The 7,864-nt window shown below is 33.3% G+C and overlaps 1 long non-coding RNA gene across 1 annotated transcript; it reads right to left on the reverse strand.

The window, feature by feature from the left end:
- Window positions 1-1,190: 1,190 nt before the first annotated feature.
- LOC134229764 (uncharacterized) lies at window positions 1,191-6,113 on the reverse strand. Its single transcript, XR_009984229.1, has 3 exons — window positions 6,011-6,113; window positions 2,186-2,313; window positions 1,191-1,621 (listed from the first exon to the last, which is right to left on the reverse strand). It is a non-coding gene; the product is annotated as an uncharacterized LOC134229764 (long non-coding RNA).
- Window positions 6,114-7,864: the final 1,751 nt, after the last annotated feature.

Here is a 7,864-nt window from a genome sequence, read left to right on the forward strand (position 1 = left end):
TGAATGACAATAAAAGTAAATGTACTATGTACAAGATTTTCCAAGTAACAGTAGTCATACTGTAATTATAATGGGAGAGTTTAGAGGTAAACAAGAAATATCTTAAATAGTCCATACTGATATGAATTAATAGTTATTATTAATTTGAAAAGTCTAAATTTAAGATTGCTTTAAACACTTTTGATTTCAAGTTTATTGATGAATTGAAACACCACTTAATAGTTAATGGGTACCGGACTTACATGTCCTCAGAAATAACATCCTCTGGTGGATAGGACTGTGGTGGGACCAGTTCATACAAATCTCTAATAGACTGGATCATGTATTTGCGACCCTTTTCGCACAACTGGGTAAATATCCGTCCATCGCTTGTCCAAAAGGAATGTACTTTCTCAGCACGTTTCGCACTTGCCAGTTCTTTGACAATTGATTGTCTGTATTTAGTAAGGTCTTCGGTTATGAATATCGTAGAGCCTTTTAGCTTTCGTTTGGCTGTGTAGATTTTATTTTTTACTTTCCAATTTTTAAAGCGACATATAATTTGAATATTGCCGTCTTTGTTGGGTTTACCAATGGGATGTGACCTAAAAATGTCATCCTCTTTGAGCTCTACGGATAAGTGCTGATTGCATATAGAAATTATTCTAGCATCCGTGTCTGTGCCTTGGTCGGGAACCGGGCAATTGTGAAATCTTAAGGAATTTTTATTTATTTATTAAATTCATGGGCAACTGCACACCACAGATACTTTGAATGAAGTCAAAAATTTACACCCCCCCTTCTGATTTTTTCTTTTAAAACTTATGAAACACGGCTTTAAACTTGAGAAAAATTACATTGGTTTAAAAAAAAATCACATCTTCTTGAGTAAGTTATCTTGGATTTAAACATAAATATCCAACAATGGAAAACTTTAAACACAGTGTTTGGAATATAATATAATTAGGATTGCAATGGATCTTTCGTATTCTGTAAAGTCAGTTGAAACAATGCCCCCCCCCCCCCCCCATGAGACACTGTCCCCCACAAGTATCATTTTAAGGAAGTTCTTCCTTTCATTTTACTAGGTTCCTGCCAACATCTCATCACACCAACTATATCAATCTCCTTTTCTTTTTTTTCACATGTAAATATAAATTCTGAAAACAAGAGAACTTCGCTTTTTTTATTTTTTATATATGCAACATTTAGAGTACATGTATTCTCAACTACGGTACATTTCATTAGATTTACGTGACAAATTCTACTGTTTCTGCTGCTCTGAAAATCTTGTCGCTGATTTTTCAATTTTAGAGTTTTTGTTGGTCAGGCATGTACCAGTAATGACCTACATTGACATACGCAAGTAACACTGATAATTAGTTAATGAGAATTATGCGGAGTTGAGTTTTTTTGGCAAGGTACAGGATAAAGCATGATAAGTTCTAAAACATATTGTTATACAGCATAAGATTTGAGGATGCCATCACATAATATGATAAACATGTTCCTATTATATTTGAACTTTGACATCTCAAACACTGATATCTTGAAGACAGTGGGTACAAGTATGTTGAAGTAGGTTGGAATTCAGCTTTCACTTGCCTGGTTTCAAACCTAAAATATGGCATCCCTTCTCAACCTGCAATGGTAAATAATTCCTGCACTTTCCAATATACACTGATTTCAAGCTAATTAAATGTGTATGTAATCCTTTAGAAAGTTGTTTTCTTTATTCTAGTATAATAAAATAATTCTTCTGTTACTGGACAGGTATTAAATTTTGTTTAAAAAAAAAGAAATAAGCAAGGTTTAAATTTAGATATAAAACTGAAATATTTTTTAACAATTAAAGGACAGATGATACAAACAAACTTTTGTCAAAGAATTTGAAAATAACAACTGGGCTAATGTTTAAATCATTAAAATTAATAACTTTCTTCGAGTACTTTTTATTCATATTTGCATAAAAATGGAATTTGAAGTAAAAAAATTTTGTATAGATTAATAAGGATAGTTTCAAGAGGGCAGACTTTTGAACATCACAGAAGGTTTACAATTTCTTAATATTATAGAAATATTAATTTATTAATAGCATCATTAATTTGCAAATAAATTATGCCAAAAAATATATACCAATCCAGGCATCCATTTTTTGTTTGTATCATCTGTCCTTAATTTACTTTCATATTTTAAGAATGGTTACCTCGAAGAGAACAAAATCTAGGCTGTCCACTTTCTTGCAGAATGCACTTGAACTTCAGTCATGGCCTGTTTGGTCCTGTTTTGGTTTACTGGTCTTACTTTTTCTTTATTCATCTTATATGGTAAATCCTTTGATGAAACATAGGTAATCAGAGATTACAGAGCTCACCTCAACGAATGTTGTCTTTAAGTAAGGCAAAGTCACACAATTAACCAACAAGAAGTATACATTCCAAAAATGAAAATATTTTTAAAAGCAATTTTGATCTGATACTTTGAAATAGACCTACATAAAAAATTTAAACTACTTCTTCTTCATGAAAATGTAATGAAAATCCAGCATCTGAAGCAAATTTGAGAGTTTTCATCTCTTGATGCAGCATTTATGCAAGTTTGGTTTATACAATGTTATATAAGCCTTATAGTTTTTGGTAATAGACCTGCAACCATAACTTTTACCTTGTCTATTATCTGAAAAATGTATGTCCAATTCAGCATCCGAAGCAAGTCCATTAGTGTGCATCCTTAGATGTATCATCCATGCAAGTTTGCTCATTATAGGGCTCATAGTTTATTGGAAATGAAACATGCATCAAAACTAACATTTTCACTCATCCACAAAAAGTAGGTCAGATTCAGCATCCGAAGTAAGCCTGGAAGTATGCATCCTTAGATGTATCATCTATGCAAGATTGGTCATTAAAGAACTCATAGTTCCTTGGAAATGAAACCTGCACCAAAAACTTTTAACTATTCACTCAACCGGAAAATGTAGGTCAGATTCAGCATCCGAAGCAAGCCTGGTAGTGTGCATCCTTAGATGTATCATCCATGCAAGTTTGGTCAACATAGGGCTTATAGTTACTTGGAAACGAAACCTGCACCAAAAACTTTAACCTGTTCACTCAACCGGAAAATGTAGGTCAGATTCAGCAGCCGAAGCAAGCCCGGTAGTATGCATCCTTAGATGTATCATCCATGCAAGTTTGGTCAACATAGGGCTTATAGTTACTTGGAAATGAAACCTACACCAAAAACTTTAACCTGTTCACTCAACCGGAAAATGTAGGTCAGATTCAGCATCCGAAGCAAGCCCGGTAGTATGCATCCTTAGATGTATCATCCATGCAAGTTTGGTCAACATAGGGCTTATAGTTACTTGGAAATGAAACCTACACCAAAAACTTTAACCTGTTCACTCAACCGGAAAATGTAGGTCAGATTCAGCATCCGAAGCAAGCCCGGTAGTATGCATCCTTAGATGTATCATCCGTGCAAGTTTGCTCATTATAGGGCTTATAGTTACTTGGAAATGAAACCTGCACCAAAAACATTAACCTGTTCACTCAACTGGAGAATGTAGGTCAGATTCAGCATCCGAAGCAAGCCCGGTAGTATGCATCCTTAGATGTATCATCCGTGCAAGTTTGGTCAACATAGGGCTTATAGTTACTTGGAAACGAAACCTGCACCAAAGACTTTAACCTGTTCACTCAACCGGAAAATGTAGGTGGGATTCAGCATCCGAAGCAAGCCCGGTAGTATGCATCCTTAGATGTATCATCCATGCAAGTTTGGTCAACATAGGGCTTATAGTTACTTGGAAATGAAACCTACACCAAAAACTTTAACCTGTTCACTCAACCGGAAAATGTAGGTCAGATTCAGCATCCGAAGCAAGCCTGGTAGTGTGCATCCTTAGATGTATCATCCATGCAAGTTTGGTCAACATAGGGCTTATAGTTACTTGGAAACGAAACCTGCACCAAAAACTTTAACCTGTTCACTCAACCGGAAAATGTAGGTCAGATTCAGCATCCGAAGCAAGCCCGGTAGTATGCATCCTTAGATGTATCATCCATGCAAGTTTGGTCAACATAGGGCTTATAGTTACTTGGAAATGAAACCCACACCAAAAACTTTAACCTGTTCACTCAACCGGAAAATGTAGGTCAGATTCAGCATCCGAAGCAAGCCCGGTAGTATGCATCCTTAGATGTATCATCCATGCAAGTTTGGTCAACATAGGGCTTATAGTTACTTGGAAATGAAACCCACACCAAAAACTGCACCAAAAATGTTAACCTGCTCCAAAAACATTAACCTGGTAATTCCTTTGCTGAAATTGCAGCATCTGAAACTTTGACTGGTACAATAAAACACATTTGAAGCATCTTCCATGCATGTCTCATCAGTATAGGACACAGAAGTAATTAAAAAGAAAACTGCTCCAAAAAACTTAACCTTAACCTGGGACGCCGACGCCGACGCCGACACCGACACCGACGCCGACGCCGAGGGTATCACATAAGCTCCCCCCAACTTCGTTGAGGTGAGCTAAAAAATGATGAAAATAATTATTTTCCTAGGAACATGAACAAAAGGAAAATTCATTTCATTCATACACAGACATGTTCATGTGTGTGATCATCTTACCAGTAGTGAATATTTGCCTGAGTATCAAATAATTTGTTTAGAATATTATAAAACATGGTCAGTGTGTATAACACAAATATCATTATAAATCAGAGGTGAATATTCTACATGTACATGTATATGGTTTTATTATACCCTCCGCTTGAAAAGTGGTAGGGTATACTGTAATTGGTATGTCCGTCTAGCTGTACGTCCATCTGTCTGTATGTTCGTCTGTCTGTTACACTTTAGGGTACCCATCTCTTATTATCCGCAACTCCTCTTATACCACTGCAATGAGTGAAATTTAATTAACCTTTCACAGAATCTTTATTACATATTGGCATTGTGCACCTCCTATTTTACTTTTTGATTCGACACATATTTTGGGTTTCCCGGCCACAGTAAAACATGGATTTGTCATCAGTTATAACCATATGGGAGGCAGGGGGTATCATTTAGTGAGCTCATTGCTCACAGTTCCTCTAGTTAAATTTTGTTTTAACAATAATACATATGTACAAGTGTACATATATATTTTTTAACTGTTTGCTATTTGAAAAGATTTTTATTCACACAAAATTGAACTATAGATTATACAGTACCGGTACTTCACAGACAAATGAAAGAGTCTATATAAACAAAAATAACTCAATATTTCCAGTGCATTCTTTACCTAGATCTATTTTGTCAATACATATAGTACAGTTTTGGATATATATAATAAATATAAAGTTTAAAAGATAGAAGCTATTAAATAAAACAATGACATCAAAACAAAAAAGGTGTTTTCCTATTTTCTGCTTATGAACATCACATGACCATATTTTGCTGATATACAGAATACTATTTAAAAAACTTAGCTACTTTATGCTTGTGCTCACACATTATAAACGTTTGATGCACTTTTTTTATAGAAACAAACTTGCTCTAGTTAAATATTTTAACAACACAATTCTGTAAAATATGTGCCTAATGCCAATAAAGAATTGAAATAATAGGATAAACAATGAATGAAAACTGACAGAAGTGGAAATTTATATTATAAAGATAATAATGTTCACTTAAAAGTCTCTCTCAGCAGCTCAGCACATCATAAAAAGTAAACCTACTGAATGGCACAGATTTTATACAATCTCTATATAGACATTTATACATTTATATTTCGGGAGGGGGGGTCAGCTGTATCAGCAAGTGATGTTTATATGCTTCAAATTCATTTTTATTAATAAAAAAATTAATTCATTGGTCAGAAAGTCAAACTGTCAAAAGGTATAGTTCGCTTGATTTGATAAGGACCACTGACCACTACCGGTAAAACAACTGTGTATTGTAAGGCAAATAAAATTAAGAAAATATGCATTTGTTAATCTTGATATTTTTGTAATGTTCAGTATATACATAAATTTACCTTCTGTCTTCATTGTTTAGGATGTCTAGCCTTCTTTTCTTCTTCCAGACTGTAAAACTTTGACGAGATCTTTCGCCAGAAAATGTTCATTGCTGTTTACTAAATACACATTGTACCTCCAAACGTTAGAGAGTAGTTCAATGGAAGTAATTGGGAAGCAAAAAATGCTTCAAAATGTAGAAAAAAGTAATCTTTACCTTTGAATTCCTTTTACATCTTTGAGTCTCCCACCAATATTTTACACATTTTGATATAATCAAATATCAGCCTTTCATAATTAATTATTACTAAATTTGTAATCAGTGTGCCTTTTTTTGTTTTAAGCCTCCAAAAACTCCACTAAACCAATCACATATCTGATATGTTATGATATGTAAAATGGCCATTTACTATTGAGAGATTAAATTAAAACTACAGATATAATTTCTTTAATATGTAGTATTAAATTTAAATAATGAAAACATATTAAGTTACCCCCTTTTATTTCTGGACACAGTTTTTCTTGATAAGTACACGTTTTTCGAAATTAACGAAATTGAGAATTTTGCACCCCGTTTCTATGGCAACCAAGGGTCTATTTCATAAACCCACTTTAGATTTTATAATGAATGACATAGCTGTTTAAAATTATTATAAAAAAATTAAAATGTTTTTCTATGCGTGGCCAACCAATTTTGATAATTACAGAGAATTGATATTAAAAGCTTTTTGAAAATACTATGTTTTTCTTATATTGACCGAGATCAAGGATGTATAATATGATGCCGAATAAGAATGAATCGCACGTTTGTGCTACAATGCGGGGTAAAAAAAAAAAAGTACCATTGCATATGATGCACTCGGCTCGATCTAAAGTACCTAACGATGGACGTACAGTACGGCTGACAAGGATCTTGATTTAAAAAAAAAATCATTTGAGGAGATTTTTTCCCCATTTCGGAATAGGAAAGTATTCAGTTGGCTGGATATATACAAATGTATACATTTTTAAACTTAAAAAGTGAGGATTACTAGATGTACCGGTATACACAACGTATTTTTAAAGTCAAACATAAAAATATCTTATTTCCATTTACATATGTATCCAAACCTATAAAATATCCGATATCAATTTGGTTGGATATCTGTAGCCTATTTTTTGTTATGATTTTCTTCCATGATATATTTCATATTTTCAGTTATAAACTTCTAAATAAAAACAAGGCATTTCTTGTAAGCGTTACCCTCATTCGTAATGGCGATTACTTAATAAATGTTTTCATTTTTAATAAAAAGGACCAGATAAACGGAGAATATACTTATATACTCTATGTGCTTTGTATATGAGCTTTTGTGTTTTGTCAATTAAATTTGTCCAAATGAAATAACAAAACTCTACTCAAATAATCCTGGCTATGGAAAAACACATGATCAGTGGCGGACCTAGTTCGTGGATCGACTGGGGTCCCAATATAAATTTATTTAAGTTTCCAATCGTTGGACATTAATGACACACCAAGACTTTTAAAACATTGTGAATTACTAAATACATCTACACACAATGTTACACATAAATAAAATGGGAATGGATACTGCAGTTTGATAATAAATGGAAAGAATGTAGAACTTGTTTTATCATTCTTGAAAAATGCAAATACATCATGTTCCAAATAGAGCACGATTTTTGCAAATATTTTCCAAGACAACAAATTCTCTTTACATTTAGAATTCGTATTCATAAGATTTAAATAATTTATTATTTCCCAAACACTAAATTCAAGTTTTTGTAATAACACTTTTTAACCCAAATCTATGGCCATTATAACAAGAACACGACTGTATAATTATAAAATGAAATAATTGTCAAACAGGCCT

The sequence above is a fragment of the Saccostrea cucullata genome, unplaced genomic scaffold, assembly GCF_032062105.1.
Source record: "Saccostrea cucullata isolate Sc308-1 unplaced genomic scaffold, CSIRO_AGI_Scuc_v1 ctg14668, whole genome shotgun sequence".
Lineage (NCBI taxonomy): Eukaryota > Metazoa > Mollusca > Bivalvia > Ostreida > Ostreidae > Saccostrea > Saccostrea cuccullata.